The sequence below is a fragment of the Venturia canescens genome, chromosome 5 (assembly GCF_019457755.1).
Source record: "Venturia canescens isolate UGA chromosome 5, ASM1945775v1, whole genome shotgun sequence".
Lineage (NCBI taxonomy): Eukaryota > Metazoa > Arthropoda > Insecta > Hymenoptera > Ichneumonidae > Venturia > Venturia canescens.
This window is the reverse complement of record NC_057425.1, coordinates 13,950,808-13,971,426: the sequence shown is the minus strand read 5'-3', so window position 1 is coordinate 13,971,426 and position 20,619 is coordinate 13,950,808. Positions and strand designations below refer to the sequence as shown.

The following is a 20,619-nucleotide window of genomic DNA, read 5'->3' as shown; positions in this document are numbered from 1 at the left end:
CCTCCGCGTCCCTCCCACCCAGTTTTAATTGCCTTTCTATTCAGTTTTTACGAATCTTCGCGATACTCGAATTTTAAGTGATGCTTCGTCCGCATTATTCACGCGCTTCGTCATAAATTGTTTCCTTCATAATAGATTTTTAATTGGGGAAAGTCTGTTCGGAAATCACGCCGATCCAATTGCTCGATTCGACTATATAATTTCAGCCTCGAAAGGTTGTTCCTTTTCGAGGTTTAAATGAGCGAGAAAATTAACGAAAATGATTTTTCACGCTGCAGTTCAACAGCAGAATTTCATGAACACACTAGAAAATTGTTTTTTTTCTCTCCCTGTTTTTTTTTTTCGCTTCCGAGAAACGATGCGCGCAAATTGTTATAAAAACATTGAGCCAGCGGGTAAACGCCGGCGACCGAACGTCCTGCGCGCTGAGCTCACGAAAAAACATGAATGCAAAAATCCGATGTTTTTTTTCAGCCTCGAAGATGTGAGCGCAAAGAAGTTAGAACTTTCCAATGTTTGGAATATTTATTTTTGACGTGCACTCACTCACCGCGAGGCGGGAATTTGAGGGGCGAACTCGCAACGAGAATCCAATTTGACAGGTTGAAAAAACGAAAGATCGTTAAAAAGAAAAGAAAAATAATGGGAAAAATGGAATAGAGATTGAAAGATCGATGGAATTGAATAAAAAATGTGAACAATGGATTCGAAGTGCTCGTTGGAAAACAATTGGAAGTTGTGCGCGTTAAGGTAGGCGCGGATGAAAATTAATCTGGAAGAAAATCGCGTGACAAATGGAGACGTGGACCGTCCGAGCGAGTAAAAGTAAATGGTCCGCGGTCCGCGAGGGAGGAAGAGAGAGAGAGAGAGAGCGAAACGGTAGAACATCGCGAGGGATTGCAAAAGAGACAGAGGGCGCTTGCGCGAGGGCGAGAAAGAGAGCGAGTGCGAGTTGCGCGGCGCGGGATCAGGAAGAGTTGCGCGTTGAGTAGCGAGCGCGATCTGTGAGAGTCGCGAATCTTCGGGTGTTCAGTCGAACGCGAGTTTACAAGGAACGCACGACGCGCGCGCCTCCCGCAAGTCCCGAAAGTCTTCGCTGCGACCACGTGTCCGCTCTCTCCTTGGAACGACCAATTTTTTTTACTGGAAACAAAGCGCTCGAAAAACTCGAAAGTTCAGCTGACCTTGGTACGGACCCTGGGAGCAATGAAAAACTTGGAAAAAATAATTGACATCGACGCTTGAAGAATTAGGTTTTGGGTTCCTGCCACGGTCTTCTTTCGGTCGATCAAAAGACACTGTGCGTGTGCGATGTTGAGAAAAGACTAACCGTGGAGAGCGATTGTTCGATTAGAAAAAGCTCTTACCTCGAAAAAACTCGTGTTCGGATCCGTTCAACGGGGTTTTTCCCGGCGTCATAAAAAAGAAACTAAAAACTGTGAACGTGTGCGACGATGAAAGGAACTCAAGATTTAGAGTGTTATTTGTGCGACTAAAAGAACAGTTTTATAACAAAAAGAATCTTGTTATCGATAGCTCATTTGATAAAGTAATTGGAAAGTTTCAAGTATATCGCGTGATTTAAAATAAACAAGGAAAAAAACAAACGCAGTGCTTGTGTCAGTGATCGACGACGGTGGGTTACTCGTGCGTGTATGTTAAATCAGCATAGTGCGTAAAAATAAAGCAAACGGAAAGAAAATACTCTTTTTCTTAACCGACAGTTTTTTTTTCACGCTCTCTCAACGCTCTCCACATTAATTTGTATCCCCCGTGGATCACCTCGAGATTTTATTTTTCGTGGACGTTTCGCACGTGGGCTACTTTCGGTGAGCGTTATTCATTTATTTCATTATTTTTATTCAAAATTAGATTTTGCAACTATTTTCGTGTTCAACGTTGAAAGCTTGCGAAGGATCGCGAGTGTTTAGAAATAATAATATTCGAACGGAAAGAAAAATGATACTTTCGGGGAATCGGATCGAACGGGAGAGAGATAACTAAAAAAAGTAGGTACACCGTTTTCTCGGAAACGTTTGATATTTCGTGGAAGTGCGGAGTCGCGCGCTGTTTCTTTTCGACGCGGAACAACACACTGAAAACTATTTTTTCTCGAAACATCGCGTGTGCTGGGCGAACGCTAATCATTTGTTTTGTTTTATTGTTTGTTTGTTTATTGACCCCGAGACTTATTGACCGGCTCAAACTTGTTGACGAACCGTGAAAATGAGATAAAATGTGTGTCATAAAAATAGCGAATCGATCCCACGGATTATCCGAAAAAAAGTTTCGCCCCAGGAACGTGCGGATTCGGTGTAACGTCGTTGACACTTTTAATCATCACTTTCTCCGAATTTTCAAAAGTCCAAATTTTAATCGCAAGAAACGACGCTCCAAGCCTGTTACTCTGACGGAATAATAATAATTTTGATTTTCGACGTCGCGTCAGTTCAGTGGCTGACGTTGCCGAGCATGATGTAAGACAATATTTTCTTATCTCGTTGCAGAATCGATGCCACTTTAGTCACGCGAATACGACGCACCGAATGATACTCTATTTTTTTTATCTCGCTCGCTGCGTTCTCTCGAAAAAGCTCCGTCGAACAACAACGCGTACACGCATATTTCTCTAATTTTTTTTCAACACGAAAATTCGGTCAACTGACATCCGGAGTGCTTTTCAAATGAGGAGCATTCGCGTTATTTATTCGCTATTAGAAATTTTAATGAATTTGAGATTTTTCACGTTCAGAGCAATGCACGGATACTCAGCGCGAATTGTTCTCGTTGCAAGATTTGCCTGGACGTATTCTCCGCGCGTGGGAAGTTGCCGCACAGTCTCCGTGAAACTGATAACAGCGAGAAAACGAGGAGACGACAGACAGAAACGGAAAAAGTGTGTGAGAGAGACGGAGAAGAGTATTTATATTTATAACCGAGCACGAGGAGAAACAATTGTATCGAAGAGCGCAGAGGAGTCGGGGGAGAAGCAGAAGGAGAGTGCACTACGCGCGACGCGTTCTCGCCAAGTCCATAGTCAAAGGAAAAGATAGGAAAAGAGAAATTACGACTCGTGCGAGCGCTCCGATCGCCCGCCCAGAGACACGGAGAAAAACCTTTTCCTTCGTCGTTTTTCACTCTCGCGCTCCTTCTCGCCGATCCGGAGTCTAATATTTTTATTTCTCTCTCTCTCTCTCTCTCTCTCTCTCTCTCTCTCTCTCTCTCTCTCTCTCACGCTCAGCCAGTGTCCCGGACGCCAACAATTCTAATTGCCTCTACGATTAATTTGAATTTTCCGCGCGCAGACGTGCCCCAAAGCTACGAGCACAGACTACCAATCCCTTATCAATCTTTCTACGATTTTTTTCCGCTTTTCTTCTACCACGTCGTCTCTCTCGCGCTCTTTATTCTGCCTGCGCACGCACTTTGTATTTTTTATTCTCATTTTCACTTCTTCCGTTTCCAATATTCTTTTCCGGCCACCTCGTTTCAGACTCGTTTTATTTTACCCCTGTGTCTCGTAGCTTAATTCCCGATTATTGAAATCCACCGAAGGCTTCAAGCTCTGCGGTTCATTTTCGTCTGTTCATTCAAGCTTCGTGCATCTCCTTCGAACTTGACTTTGATGATTCGAAAAATAAAATATAGGAACGTCGGACCACATCGATATTACAATAAGAATCGAGAGAGTGTGTCAAATTATGCAAACGTTTGGGAAACGCGATGCGTTGTATAAAACATCGAGACCGAGTGAATTTTGATTAAAAACACAGTAAACCACGAAACGATTTGATGAAAATTTAGGAGATTACGTAGCGATCTCTGTGCTGTAACGAAAAATTCAACAGTTTCGTATTTTTCTTTTTACCGCCCTGAATTTTCCTCAATAACACAGTAAAATTCTAGCGCACACCAAATATGTGAGGTGTTGCGATAGTGAAATTTCGAGCAGTCGCTTCCTTCATGAGCAGACTCGCGAAAATAAGTAAACGATCTATTCGACAAAGATTTACTAAATTTGACAAATTTCACCAGCTTTTGTAGTGACCAATTTTTAAAATTCCACCAAAGGTAAGAATGTCGCAGACCTCGTGACGCTGAAGTTCGCGACGTTGGAGTATAACGAAATGATGTAAGGGAACTGTCGACTAGTTCCAGCAAATTTGGAATTTGTCATTCTTCAACCCACATCGATGATTCGTGAAATAAAAAATGATGAATTACAATTGTTTATTTCCTTCATTTCGTTGGACTACAACGTTGCAGACTTCAGGGTCGTACAGACCTCAATTTCGCCTGTCCCACATAATAAAATTTGAGAGAACTGCTCTCGGTGACAAAATTACTATGTACTTTAGTCAAATATAATACAATAATTTCTATCCAAAAAAATTTCTCCTAAATATTCATATATAAAAGTCTCTCCGTGCGGTAGAAATTTGTCAAAATCATGACGCTGAAGTTTGCAACGTTGGAGTCCAACGAAATGATCGAAAAAAACTCTCCGATAATTTCAGTAATTCTCCTATTTTGTTCCCTGCCAAATGTCCGATTCGTAGTTTTTCAAGCTGCACCAACGATTCGTGAAATAAAAAATTGGTGAATTAGAAACGTTTTTTTCGTTCATTTCGTTGGACTCCAACGTTGGAAACTTCAGTGTCGTGTCAAAATCAATAAAAAATAAAAATAACGGAAAATTCGATCGCGAAATATTTTGAAGGGTAGCTCCGAATGGGAGCTCTGAAAAATGTTGAAAAATATTGATGGAAGAGAGAAATGTACGTACACCGGTGGCGACCGTAGCACGAGCGGGCACGAGAAGCATTATTGAGCATTGTTGCCGGTCCAGGTTAAGATAGCAAAGAGAGTTGAGGCGAACGAGCGAGCGAGCGAGTGGGTAACGCTGTACTCGCGCGCGCTCTCTCTCTCTCTCTCTCTGTTTGTGCCGGCCCTGCGGGGTCTCTGACCGACCGTCCGCACCTCTCAACTCGCGAGACTCGCTTGTCCACGTTTTCTCTCTTTCTCTCCCTCTCGGCTCTCAGCAAGTTCGTTAGCTTTTAGCGTTTGCACATTATTAAGTTAACACACATCCATTTTTTTCTTTCCAACGAAAAAAAAGTACGTAAGAATCTTTCCACACAAGAACGCGTATTTGTATTCGCATTGGGTACACACACTCGAAGAACTAATACAACACACATTGGCGAATTTCAAAGGCGTGTCGAATTAATATGTGAACGGACTCGCGTAGATTTATTTACATGGAACAGTAGCCGGCACTCAGTTTTTCCTCTTCGAGAGATTGAAATCGATATAATTTCGTGTCTCGCCAGCCGCGGAGGCCCGCGCTCGGCCCGCCGCCGTATTACGTAATGCTCCCGTACAACCGCGAGAGACGAAAAAGACACGCGGAGAGATTCGAGTGCATTGCATTCATCGGCGCTCTCGCGCGCTACTCTTTTTACTACTTTCGTATTTTCACGCTCCGTTATTCCTGCGGAACCCAAATGATTTTTCGATCGGAGGCAACTGAGATTTCAACATTTTTTCAAAAATCTACGAGCCGCGCAAAAACGGTATGAGGAAACGAGACCCGTAGGCACCCATGGAAATGAAAATAAATCGGTTTTCAAAATTCCTTCAACTTGGCCATTTTTATATAATAAAACTAGATTATTCCATTTTTTAAATCCTTCTAATCGCGATTACTAAGGAATTGTTACCCCCAAAAAGTGCAAATTTGCACCAGTGTGGCGAGCGTGTGACCTCAAATGACGCTGAAGTTTGCAACGTTCGAGGCCAACTAAATGTTGTTGTAAAAAACTCTCGAATAATTTTCCAGTAAATCTCCAATTTTGTACGACGCTGAAAAGTTTGCAACGTCGGAGTCCAACGAAATTAACGAAAAAAAACATTTCTGATTCGCTAATTTTTTATTTCACGAAAACATTGGTGTAGGTTGAAAAACTACGAATTGCAAATTCGGCAGGGAACGAAATTGGAGAATAACTGGAATAATTCGAGAGTTTTTTTCCATCATTTCGTTGGGCTCCTACGCTGCAAACTTCAGCGTCGTAGAGGGAGTGCGGTGTCAAAAAAATTTGAGATTGATTCACAACGCAGTTTTTGAGAAATAAATTTTTTTTATGAAGCATTTTAACACGGGCTTAGATGGTACAAACCACATTTTTTTTGTCATAATTTAAAAAATGCTTACACATTAAAAAACGAAGTTGAAGTTTGCAACGTTGGAGTTCAACGAAATGCGAACGAAAAAAAGATTTATAATTAATTATTTTTTTATTTCACGAATTATTGATGTGGCTTAAAAAATGACGAACTGGAAATTCGGCAGGGAAGAAAATTGGAGATTTACCGGAATTATTTGAGAGTTTTTTTTAGATCATTTCGTTGGACTCCAACGTTGGAAACTTCAGCGTCATATTAAAAAGAAAAACACCAACTTCCACGTTGTATTTAACTGATAATTTTGTCAAATTTTCAACAAGTTTCTCTGCATAGTTTGTTAGATTTTCGTAAAAACAAATTACTGAACTGCTCATTTTCCATCGACTCGCCACGGTCGAAGAAAGTAACGGCAACGTTGCATTATGTCAGGATCGGCGCGAAATTTCAAACGGTCAAGTGGAGTGGATGGATGAGATTATGTGTGTCGCATGAAACCGAGCAATATTCATATTTTGTCGCCAACCTCTGTCTGTTTCACTCTTTTATCATCAACAGCTTCGGTCACCCATTTGCCTTTCCACCGTTTTCTTGGCACCATTACGATAATAACAAAAAAACAATTCAACACTACTGACAAAATGCTGATCGCGAGGTTGAAACTTCGAGACCGAGGGTTAGATCGTCCACGCAGCTGTTCGAGAGGACCTGTCGACAGAGCAGCAGGCCGGGCCGGTCACTACACGCGAAACGAAACACGACGGAGCAATGTCGCGGTTGTCTTAAGTTCGTGTCACATTTTTCGCTAATTTTTAGAAATAACATAAAAAATATCCATAATATGTAAAGTAAACTATAACATTCATGATTACAGAAAATATCGATGGATACATAATTACACACACGTATTATTCGTAATAAAGCCTACTCTTAATAATGAAAAGTGAGAGTGTAGAAGTTGGCGCCCTGCTAGAATACAATGGATTTGCCACCCTGATCCCCCCCAAAGATAAGCTGTACCGAAACTCCTTAAGGAAAAACTGACGACGCTGAAGTTTCCAACGTTGGAGTCCAACGAAATGAATGAAAACAAAATGATACATCCATCAGTTTTTTATTTCACGAATCGTAATTGTGTAGATTGAAAAACTACGAAATATAAATTCGGCAGGAAATAAATTGGAGAATTGCTGGAATTATTGAACAATTTTTTAGATCATTTCGTTGGACTCCAACGTTGGAAACTTCAGCATCATAAAAACTGGAGGATTTACGGGTCGAAGATATTCGTGCCGATTTCTTGTTCCGTTTCTTGCTTCGATTGATAACAAAATTGTTCTTTTCATTGAAGAGAATACGAGGAACAGCAAACGACGTTGAGTTTGCTTGGATGCTTCGTGAACGTGAAATTTGGAAAGGTCGAATTCGTACGACGAGTTTCAATTCGTTTATTCAAAAAAATCGGCGTGAGAAAGTCGTGTTTCGAGATGCAAGCGCACAGCTCCGCGCAAGGTTTTCTCTCTCGTTATCAGCGATCCAACGGCCACGCGACCCGCGTCTGACCACATCGCGAGCGTTTCTACTTGCCCCCAATATCCACGCTCTCGGGGATACCTTTCCTTCTTTTATTCTCTTTCCCTCTCGCGATCCATGCGTCTACGAAAGCGGCGCGGAATCACCGCTGCATTCGTTCCCCCGGACGGCTCGCACTCGGTCGCTATTTTTCGCGATGAATTCGATTCACTTTGGGGCTCTTCTCACCGACGGAATCGCTCGTTCTCGACGCGTGCAGTTTCATCCACGCTCGCGCGATTTTCATCCGATTCCACCGGGGACGGTTCGTCAAAGTCCAATGAAACGTTTCGTCGCGCAGTAGCTCGTCCGCGAGGAGATTTTGGATTCGTGGTTTTCGTCGGATCGTTGGGATTCGCAGCACTCGCCTCGCACTTGCTTTGTCGCCGGTCTCGTTGGCATGGGATAAGAAAAGCGCGGCGAGGAGGAGCCACGCGTTTTCACGAGCGTCGTCGCGACCACGGGGAGAACAATAAAAATTATTTAATTTATAGAAAAATACAAGTTCAACTACGCTGAAGTTTGCAACGTTCGAGACCGACGAAATGGACGAAAAAAACATTTGTCATTCACCAATTTTTTATTTCACGAAGCATCGGTGCACTGCGAATCGCAAATTCGGCAGGGAACGAAATTGGAGAATTACTGGAATAATTGGAGAGTTTTTTAGTACCATTTCGTTGAACCCCCAATTGCAGCTCGTCACCGCACTATCGTTAGTCGCGCTAATTTAAAAAATCTTATTTTCTCCGTGAGCGAATGATCGATAAACGTTTTTTTAAGGAAGTTGAGGCCGTACAGTCATTTTTTTGACCCAAAAGTTATTACCTGTACCTTTCAAAAGCTTAGATCAAGTACAGGATCAACTATTGAATAAATCATTTTTTTAGTCCGATTTAAAATGAAACAGTAAAATGTTGCGATGGTCACCGCAAAGCATTACTAATGAAACGGGACCCCAACAAAGATGGCGGTATAAATATCGTTTTAATCAAACGAAGTTGATACTCGATTTAAAAACTTTGTTCCAATAGCTTTGTGAGAACGAATAAAAATACTTGCTTTTTTACGATTCTGACTACCCTAAGCCCTTAACAATGGTACCGAAGCATCATTCCACTTCCGATGAAATCTTAAGGAAGTTGAGGCTATGTACAATCATTTTTGTTGCATACACTTTGAAGAAGAGTTGGGAAAAAAAAGACGACGAAACTGGTGAAAGCTCAGTTGAAAACACGCACGGTGACGATCCTAGCCTAAAAAAACTGCACGGAAAACAGATTATTATTAATATATTCTCAGCAAATCTGATAAATCTGAAAACAATTGATATCATTCAGCAAACCAAAAAATTTCATATTTTTAGCATCATTTTTAACGGATATATCACTGAACGTGTCTTGACTTGTTACATGTCGTTTGGCCCAAATTGTTATTGATTTTTCTCAGCACCGACGCTCCCAAGCTGTCTGAAAATTAAACTGATTTTTGTTTACACTTAACTTCATAAGATGCAATCGGTTTAAAAGCGATGACATGATTTTAATTTTAATGCCTCAACTTCCTTAAGTTTCAAATTGACGGCGGGTCTGTTTGCATCGTAAAGAAAAATTGAGGAGTTGTGGAACGACGCGCCGGGGAGAGATGATAAAAAACGAGAGGGAAAAATGTTTCGCCAATTTTTCTTCTCGCCGTTGCGGCGGCTCTCGTCTTGTGAAAGTGCGAGGGCGTCGGGCGAACGTCCGCGAACGAGAGGATAACAAAGTGTTGGTAGATGGACGCGCGGAGACGCGTACGCGCAGAAGAAAAATCGAGCTTCCCTCGTAGCCTCGCTCTTGGCACACCTCGGTGACGCGGGCAGGCCTCTCGCATCTCTCACGTGGGTGAATTTAACAGTTAAACGGATGCAGCTCGTCCTCCGAAGAATGGAAATGTCTTTCTTCCCATTGGAGAATACTCGCGCTAGCGAAATCACGTTGAAAGGCGCCTCCTCTGTTCCCTCGCTTCCATATCGAAACCGGAAGTCGAGATTCCATTGCCGCGCGGTGCAGAATGCCTGGCTCGAGAAATTTCATAAAATTCGATAGTCCCAACAAACGAGTAAATTCTCAAGGTCGAGATCGCGCCCGTTTCTCGACTTTGTTCCCGATTTATTCGCGCCTCTGAAAACCGTAAACATTCGTGACTCTTTATCTGTGCTTTATCGCGCATCGTCAAACGCGCCCGCGCGCGGTGAGGCTTTTTTCTTTCAACGTGTTCCGCGCGAGTACGACCTTCGTCTCTCTCCCTCCGAAAGAAACTCACCTTCTTCGGCCTGATTTATCGGAATACTCGATTCCTCGCATCGGCGAATCCTCCGAATACATTTTCAGCGGGAATCGCTCATTTTTCGAGCCCGTTTGCTCCAAATGGCTCTCCGAAATCCGTAGAAAGAAACGGGAGTTTGGAATTTTCGGCTCGTAGAATCGTAATCTCGCTTCTTCTCTCCTCCTCTCGCTTCCTTCCTTCTCCCCTTTTTATTGCTCCTCGCCCGTCTCGTTGTTACATCATCGAGAATCGGCTGGAGTTTCTTCCTCTCGTATTTCGTTACACGCTTTCGTATCATTCTTCTCTTTCTTCTCCGCTCACAGCCATCCGCGTACGAGAGAGGGACGAGTAGAGTTTAGCCGAACTCTCGTGGGCTCGAACTAAAATGTCCGAGAATAGAACGCACCGGTTACCCAGACTTGGCGAGCGCGCGAGCGCGAGGAGACGCTGAGAAGAGAGAGCCGCGTGGTGCTTTCGTGTATTCGCGGCGTGCTTTTTCTCTCCCGGCGTGCACCGGACGCGTATCGCGGGCGAGAGCCCCGCGTCTCTGTAATTTGTGCACGCATACTACGCGTTACGGGCAAATATATCATTTGCATATTCATTTCTTTATTCATAAGTGTGCGCATTCGCTGGTGGGATTCACGTGTTTGTGAGCGAGATCTCGTTGCCGGGGGGAGGCGATGGCCCCGAGGCTCGCGAGTCCTCCGCACGCTTTGATCCACTAATCCCAGCGATTTTATCGATGATGAACGATCGAATATTCAAATCAAAACGGCAATATATATAGAGTCGATTAATAAATTCGTAATTGCGATATTTACGAGTGTGCATGTGCGCTGGTGGCGAATTTAAAAGCGCTTGGCTCACGAGATTGAAGCTTTATCGGGGCGACCCCGTTTCTCCTTTTTCTTTTATTTTCTCGCCTTTTTCGTTTCGCGACTTGCAATCTTTCCCCGCGCCTCCTATTTTTCCTTCTTTTCACTTATTCTCATTTTCATTTTTTCGCATACTTTTATGCGCGAGACTTTAAAAAGAGCCTTAAATTTAATCTTTATGTTTAACGCTCGAGTCGTTACGTCCCTCGAGGATGATTCAACGCGACTCGTTTTCCTCGCCGCCGACAGCTCACATTTTATATGACGCTGTTACATCTTCCGTGCAACTTTTTACGAGTGCTTTCCTTAATTCTCAGCTTTTTTATTTTCCACAAATATTTTACGCAATCCGAAGAACACACCGAGTTTGAGAGAGTCTTGGCAATTCTACGCAACAGGAATTCGAAGCACTTTTACTGTCCATCGAGATGCAGATTTTTGCTGCAGCGATCGCTCACGCACACCGAGAAAAAAACGCTTAGCTTAACCAAATTTATTCGGCGGAACGAAAGTTTGATGGATTCAACGTGAACTTTTTTTTTTTTTGGAGCACTAACAATTTACTTCGTTTTTAGGCAAACCATGAAAATTGTCAAGTGAGACACTTGACAAATGTTGAATTTAACTAAATATTTAGTTTTATAGTCAAATATTTAGTGGATTATTACGAAATTGAGGGTTTGGTAACGATATTTGGGATACTCTAACGTCATATTTTGTTGCTACGGAAATATTAGTTAGTCCATCCGAAAACTAAGAATACATAAAAAAAAAATTTTTGCGTACCAACAATTGAAATTAAAAAAAATCAACTATTTGATCAGGGAGAAATTTAGTTGGTTAGTTAAGAAATAAGCAAATCCGTTTAAGGAGTTTCGGTACAGGCGATACAATGTTGCCATGCTAAACCATGCTAAAAACATAAAAAATTTCAAAAAGTTTAGAATTTTATAAAATTTGATGAACATATTCTTTAGTGCCAAATTTGACAATACAAATTTTTTAAGATTTTTCTTCTACACAGTTATCGAGTAATTGATCACTAAAGTTTACGTGTATAAGCATAGCGTTTCCATATATATAGGTATACATTCCGGGCATAAGAAATCTGCTTTAATGCGTAATTACTCGATAACTAAGTAGAAGAAAATTTTGAAAAAATTTGTGTTTTCGCACTTGATGTTGAAGAACATTATCACCAAATTTGATCAATTTCTTAATATTTTGACTTTTGTACCGAAACTCCTTAACTAAATTATACATAAAATATACTGAACTTTTGCTTCCTCATAGAGGAAGCAAAATGTGACGATGAAAATTTTTTTTTTCCAGTTTTCAATGTCAATGTGCTGAAAATGTCCATAAACATAAAAAAATCATATCATAGTGTATGTTACGGCACTGCAAAATTCAAACGCTTATAAACCGTTTTGCATAGATGTTAATCCAAACAAGCTCTTCATTCTCTGATAATTTTGTCGGAATTTGAAAAAAAAATACGAATTCTACGACGTTTTGAAATTTTTAAAAAAGGGTGTGTCGGGGCTCTAACTTCCGGAAATTTTAAGATTTATTACTAACTTTTTTTTTATAAATAGATCATCATAATAGGAAGGTTGGTATTGAATTTGGGAAATATCGGTCGAGCCGTTTAAACTTTATGATTTTCGGAATTTTCCGAAAATATGAGTTTTTCGAAAAATCCGCTTTAATTTTTGGATATTAATTTGGAAAAGTTAAAAGTCGATAAATAAGTTGAAGTTTTATTTAAAAAGAAATTAAAAGTAACAAATTGCTTTCTCAAGCTTTTAGAACAATGCTTGAAGCTTCCTTTATGAGGAAGCTAAAATGAAAAATATAAATAGCACCTTACAGAGTAAGCTTTGAGCATCGCGTGCATCTTGTTTTTCGAGGTAGACATTCTTATGGACAATGCATTTTGTTCGTCAATCGATAAGATTTAGTTAAGCTACATGAAGAAAAAATCCGACGATCATAATTATTCGTTATTTTTCACAAATCACGTTGGCTAATAATATAATAAATACATTTCAACAAATTTTGGGTTACATTGAACTGACAAGTATGATTCGATTTACAAAATACTTATATCATTCTCAACAAACCCGTTTAAGTAAAAATAAAAAATAAACAAATGTTTTGAGCTCTTCGAAAAAAAGATTTGGTTCCACTGAGTTTAGTTAATTCACACGAACGAAAATTCAGTGATTCGGATAAATGAATTGCTTTACCGCAAGCGGATGCTAGTTTAATCAAGCAACAAAAATATCAACTAAAGACATTTAGTTTATTCAACGATTTTTTTTCCCCAGTGCCAGTATAAATACTTGTCCGAGTCTCAACCGGAATAGACGCTAATAATTCGAATGAATTCGGGATTAGTTCATTATTTTGACGGTATTTTCCGTTGCCTCAACGCGAATTTGATGAGCTGCGCGGCAGGGCTTGTGATCGTGCCAGAATTCGCAATCTTTTTGTTCTCAGAAAAATGTTGTTGTGCGCATATCAAAGTAGTAAACATTTCGCAGGAGAAAACGAAGCTTGGGTCGATCAACGAAGTTTTCTTTTCTCGATTAACTGTTCGGAAAGACTCGAGTGAGACGAATACTCGATGCGCGCCTCGTTCCATCGATAATTTTCAAACACGCGCCGTGCCAAATTCTTCGGTTAAGTTTGGTTTAACAAAAAATCGAGAAAATCGTCCCATCAGCGTTCGTGTCCAACGAAGTGGCGGAAAAAACATTAGCGATTCCTCAATCCTTCGGGGCACGTGAGCGTACCAAAATTTCGAGAATACCGCGAAGAATTACTGAAATTGGAAAATAATATTACGAGCAATACGAATTTCCCCGTCTTTATAACACAATTTGCTTGTTCACGTATCCGAGAGACAAGAAGAGGACCGCGGGAGAAGCGCGGTCGCGAGTGAGTATATACAACACGGGAGATGATAGTATAGCGAAAAGCGTTTGAGTGGTTGGGCCGTGCGAGTAGATGCCCTGGAAGAAAAGCCGAGCTTCTTCTCTCTTTTCTGTCTTTCTCTCGGGCGGTGCATTGACCGCGGTTGACCACACGTCATCGAATGAGTGACGTCACGGTTCGGACGCCCGAGCTCGAACGTCACGGTTCGTCGAGTCGCTCGTTCTCGCTCTTCTCTTCCTCGTCTTCATCGAGGACGTCTCGAAATTCTTGTTTCTTCTTTTCCCTCTTGTTCGACGACGACTCGTGATTTTTTCTCTGTTTTTTTTTCGTGGCAGCCCGGAGCTGCTCGTTTCTTTGGGTCTTTCTCTGCGCGAGGTTCACTCTCACCGTTGTGAATTTTTTCGTGATATTTTCCGACGTCGTTGCAGCGCTTTCGATGTTGAAAAATGCGATTTAACGTTTTGGCCTTTTTCGCACTTTTTTCGTCGCTTTCATTTCGTAACGATTTTCTTTCTCCTACGCTTTTGTTACGACGATCGCTCTCCTCCGCGGCGGCGCGCATTCCCGGGCTCCTCTCGCGAAATATATGGCACGGACGTCGGATTATTTTATAATTATCCTCAATTAAAACGTCAGTTACACACCGAGCGGACGAGGAGGGCCGGGAAAGCGAGGGGAAAAAACAAGGCGTTCGCGGCCGCCGCCGAGAGAACCCGCTCCGCTCCACATTTCTCGCGTCACACACACATGCTACGTGGAAATTCATTTTGTCCGAAAATATATACGTGGATTAGCGTTTATTCCCGAGCGCGAGTATCGGCGAATCGCAGCAACGAGGCCAATCCGATTCGCCCGCTGCGCTCTCTCCTCCTCCGACGCAGTTGTTTATCGTTATCCCAGCTCGGCCCTTTTGCCTCTGCATTTATATATGAGCGCCTCGCCGAACGTACTTTCGTCGCGGCGCGCTCTCGCGCGCCGCTCTATGTGCGTGGTTATCGTTTGAAATGCCCGAATGCACATTGAATCGCTGCCCCGTCTATAAAGAGCGGTGACGAGATCGCTTTACATGGAATTTATTAGGGGCGAGATCTCGCGCGGTGTCTCCGCGACAGCGGAGAGACGGCAAGCTTTTTCTAAATCACTTGAAAGAGCCGTTTGTGCTTTGCCAACGTGAAATCGGCCATTTTTTCATTTTTCGCTTCAACCATTCACAGCGCCCTGGTTATCGCGATTATTCGCACTATTCTTCATGCGACATGACTAAATTTATGGAAATTGAAATTTGCAAATTGCTTCCTCAAGATGCACCATGCTCAAAGCTATATTTTTCATTTTGGCTTCCTCATAGAGGACGCTTTAAGCATTCTTCTCTAAAAGCTTGAGAAAACAATTTGTTACTTTTAATTTTTTTTTAAATAAAATTTTAACTTATTTGTCGACTCTTAATTTTTCCAAATTAATTTACCAAAATTAAAGCGGATTTTTCGAAAAACTCATATTTTCGGAAAATTCCGAAAATCATAAAATTTGAACCGCTCGACCGATATTTCCCAATTTCAATACCAACCTTCCTATTACGATAATCTATTTATAAAAAAAAAAAATTAATAATAAATCTTAAAATTTCCGGAAGTTGGAGCGTCGACACTCTTTTTTAAAGATTTCAAAACGTCGTAGGATTCGTATTTTTTTTCAAATTCCGACAAAATTATCAGAGAACGAAGAGCTTGTTCGGATTAACATCTATGTAAAACGGTTTATAAGCGTTTGAATTTTGCAGTGCCGTAACATACACTATGATATGATTTTTTTATGTTTTTGGACATTTTGAGCACATTGACATTGAAAATTGGGGAAAAAAACATTTCATCGTCACAAAAATGAATGAAAATGAAAATGTTTGATTTACGAGGATCGATCGCGAAGCAGCAATAAAATAAAAAATCACTGCGCACGTGAAAAAGATGAATAAGCTTATAGCAACGACGATTGCGCGGTTAACGCGAACCGCATTCGAAATTGAATTTGCGATCGATGAGATATCTAAATGGAAAATCCTAGTCGAAGATTGCGGATCGAAGAATGCGCAGAGAGCTTTAAAATATATCCGTGGGATTACGAATTCGAGGAGGACCGTTTGCAAAAATTTTATTCTTGTGGGTGCTCCCAGAGAAGTGGGCATTGGATAAGACGCTGATAGAGAGAATGAGGCAGAGCGAGCGAGATAGAAATAATGTACCGTTAGGCGTTCGTAACTGCACTGGGAAGCCTCGCCGGGCGAGTGTGGCACTTCTCTCGAAGCCGGAGGTCGTAATGGCCGTAGGTCCAGGCCGAGCCGTACGGAAATGTTATAGTCGCGCAGCGATATCGAATGTTCCCCTCAGCGAAGTAACGCATAAACTTTCGTTGAATATTATTCAATTTTTCGAAAATTCCGTCAAAAGCTCTGCGCTTCGTTTCAAAAATTGCGGTTGCCTTTTTTTCTAAAACTCACGAATTTTTAACCTTTGAGGAAGTTCACGCGAATCTAATGGAAATCGAAAATTCCAACTTTGAGAGTTGAAGTTTGGAAATATGCTTGAAATATACAGCCAGCATCGTAGGATCTATGCTCCAGTTGCCGAGAAAACAATTCGCGAAAAACACATTTTTAAGGGTGGATTTCATAAAATAGGATTCGGCCAACTTTACAGAGCCAAAAACGAGAATAAGAAAATATGTTTTTAGATATAAATGATGTCTCGAGAACGCCTTGTTACCGTTGAAAATCACTTGGGAATGGAAACAGAAAAACACTTATTTGAGGATAACGAATAACAACGACATAAACGGTGCAAGGTTTGACAACACCATGAGCCAGTTGCTTTAAAATATAGATATGCATACGCATATAAACAGAAAATGGCTGCTGTCACATTTTGTTCGGCGATTTAACTATACGAAAGTATTTTAATCGCTATCATAATATTAAAAATTGATTAATCTCAACAAATAAGTTACAACGACGCCAAAGTTCGCAACGTTAGAGTCCAACGAAATTAAGTAAAAAAGCTCTTGAATAATTTCAGTAAATCTCCAATTTCGTTCCCCGCCGAATTTGCAAATCGTAGTTTTTCGAGCTGCACCAATGATTCGTGAAATAAAAAATTGGTGAACTTCACAGCTTCGTTAAGTTACACCATTATTTTAATAATAGCGAGAATAAATTTCAATCGTTTCACAAGTAACGCACGATTTTCTTAAAATCGTAATGTTCGACGCTTCGCCTCAAACTTTCTTCGAGGAGCATCCAAATAATATTTCAATCAAAATTCGAGAAAATTTCCAAAAACAAATATCGATTTGTACCACGAATTCATATTTTTTTTTCTCGCTATAAATCTCGGTCCCGAATGGTCGATCGGTCTTTTGGGGCTCTCGCAGAGTGGAGTGACATTTGAGACTGAGCTATCGTCGGTGTGCATATACGAGTGGGGAGAGTGCGAGACGGACTCGTGGAGATTCAACGGTATGATCTCTAAACGAGTCTCCTCGGGGCCGTCGCGCGGGACGTCAGGTTCGTGGGTGTGGAGTCTGCAACGATGTACAAACCAGTCGAATGAGCTACAGGTATTTAACGTTGTGCAGACGGAAAGCAGCAGGGAAAGCCTTTTTTCTGCATGTTTTTAGTTCAATGCTACGAGGCGGAGAGACGAGCGGCTTCGATAGAGTCCGTTTCTCGCGGAATTTATAAATTATTATTGATCTGGAAACATTTTCGTGTTGTGTAAACACGGAAAGGCGATGATCGAGGAGCGACTCGTATCGGGGATCGAAATCGCAATCGCGCGCGAATATTAAGCAACGCTTCGTTTCACCGGGGATCGAATGGCCCCGTAAAATCTCTCAACTCTGGTTACGCACATCTGCCATAGACGAATGAATAAATAACGAATTTAACGAGTCAAATATAAATATAACTGCGAATAAATGGAAAAGGTGCTCTCGCCGTGCACACTCTCGCGCCCTCGTCCCCGTCTCCCCGTTCGGCTCTCGCTGTCCCACGTTGCCTGTGTATGTGCGACTATTTATTAAGCGATTGCATCGCGGCGCAGTGCAACGAGCTAAGGAGAGTCAGGAGAGCAAGCATCGAGAAAGTCCCAGCAACTTTCTCCAACGCGATCGCGAGCTCTCAACCTTTTTCTCTCTTTTTCTTCAACATTTCCATCCTGCCCTCCTCGCTCCTCGCTCTTTCTCCTCGCGCTGCGGGCTCAACTCGCGCACCACGGGTCACCAGCCATCGGCATTAAGAGCGAACGTTCCCGAGCACGCCCGCGGAGAGAGGGAAGCTGCGTTGTCTCGTAAAGTGAGACGAAACATCGTTTTGCACGAGCACTCTTACACGTACACGGGCCTTTCGATGTCCGTGGACTCGAACGAACCGCCCGAAGGATCCGAGTCGTGGCTGTTCTTCAAAAAAGTCGATCCGAACTAGAAAATCTCAAAATTTCAATTCCCAGAAACTTTTCAGCAGGGAAACAAGCGCTTGGACTCAGAACTGACCATTTTTTTTTTTTTTTTTTTTTTTTTACTATTGTTTTGCAGTCTCGATCTTCCTCGTCGCCTTTCCGCAGTCGATCAAACTCTTTTCGCAATGACTATCGAGCGACCGAGTTTAAAAAATACGCGATCGATCGTCCCGACTGCCGACGAACCCGCCGATTTCACATCGAACTTCTCATGCACACGTGTATATTTAATAAGTGGACGTTTACTCTGGAATAGATAGGAGAGTATGAAAGCGCACGCGGACGAACAGGCGGACAAGTTTCGTTGGGGATAACGGTGCGCGATTCGTGCGCGGGCTGGACTTTTAAACGAGGACGATAGAGATCTTGAAGCGCTTTTTTTCATGACAAAGTCTTGGAAAAGACAGCGAAGATTTCACGTTTAATACGAACTTTTAATATTCTGCTTCTTATCGCATTCTCTATGATGATGGAATATAAAGCAGGGAAAAGCAACGCAAAGAGTCGATTTTATAGAGGAAAAAATATTTTTCATTCTTAACGAAAGGAGAAAAGTACGTGCGAAAATTGAGAAATAATGTTTTGATTTGAAAGCGATTTTACAACGTTGACGCGCTGTCCGTTGGGGGAGAAGATTTTTAAAATGTCAAACTTGAGCTTGGTCGATTTAATTTGATTGTTGTTTTCCTTGGAGGACTCGTGACTCTGTAAACTTACGTGTGTTTCGTCTAGCCTCTCACTCATAAATTGCCCACGTACGATTAGAGAAGCGAGAAATGTGAAATAGAAAGCAAAGAGAGGCGAGTCTCGGAGAAACAGGCAGCTGCGGGTGCCCCATTGGGATGACGAACGCGTTGCATGAATTATTGGCAGCTGTCTCGGTCGAACACGGAGATCGATCGACCCACCGAGATCTCTCGAATTTACAATATTGCGATCGATTTCTTCCGAGCAAGTGCCACTTCCGGAATATTCTCAATGGTTACCAATTTTTCTCATTCGAATGCAAACTCGTTGCTTATATCGAACTGCTGATTTTTATTATTCGTAGGAAAAAATCTTGAAGATTTTTTACAATTTTTGATCGAACGAAAATCTTAAGGTACGAAACGATTTTATTAAGAAAGTCTTGAAATTTACTGAGATATATGTATTTAAAGATGAAGAAAAATGCACAGGGTTATGGGACTATGTGTTAAAAAATGGTTTATCTTTCCCTATAGCGAATAAACGCTACTTACGAAGTTTATAAAAAAGTACGTGATAACAACAAAGTATGTAACGGAGGTTTGGGAAAAAATTCGAGACGATTGTCTTACGAGTAATAAAGACCTAGGGAAAAAAGGTTGGGACAAGTACATTGATGGTCCCTCATTTCCTGATCATATCACGAAAAATGTGAAAAAAAATTGCATAAAAAAAATGATTCAACCAACTGTAAATAATTTCCACACAAAAATTCGAAAAAAATTTCCCAAATCATGAAACAACATTACATTAAAAAAATCCAAATCTGTAATTATTATTTAAAGTGTCAAAAAATAAAGATATATTACCTTAAAGATTGAACGAAATTGGTAATGAGCTCTCGTATAATCTCACAGTTGCTTATTTCTACATTTTGTTTCTTCTTGGCTCGGGCCATTCCTGTCACAGCCTCCTGTCTTTTTATTAATACTTTTTTCTTGATTCATTTCCAGTTGTGTTTTCCTTTTCCGCTCTCTAATGCGATTTATGGATCCCCGATTAATCGATGGTTTGTAATTTCGTTCGCCAAAAGACAAGTTGAAAAAATTTATTTACAATTTCGAATGAATAACTCTGACCTTAATTTAGAGTGATAATATCTTCAATTATGAAGTGAAAATCGACCCAATTTAGATACCCATAAAAATATGATCTTACGGGCATGATCTACCTTAACAAATAAAATTTTTATCTACATGAATTTTGGAAATTTTATCAATTTTTCCTTTTTACTCTCATTTCTCTCGATCTCATTCCTTCTCCTCTCGTCAAAAATTCTGTCCAACAGCACTCCATTCGAGTCAAAAGTTTAATCGAAAAAAAAACGAAAAAAATCGTCCTCCTACTCCATTTTGAGAATCGACGAATATTTCAATCGGTCAATATCGTATCTCTAAATAAACGAGCAATACGTAACAGGTGCGACTGGCATAATAATACGAGGCTCCAAAGTGCATGTAGTGACGCCCTTACTCGAG

General features: G+C 41.3%; 1 protein-coding gene across 1 annotated transcript in view; it reads left to right on the top strand.

Moving 5' to 3' along the window:
• The first annotated feature begins 1,023 nt into the window (after window positions 1–1,023).
• Window positions 1,024–20,619, top strand: part of Eip74EF (Ecdysone-induced protein E74) — a 180,610-nt gene continuing 161,014 nt past the window's right edge. The window contains exon 1 of the mRNA XM_043418721.1: window positions 1,024–1,829. The gene's annotated coding sequence lies outside the window, so the exon portion shown is untranslated. The remainder of the gene's footprint in view (window positions 1,830–20,619) is intronic.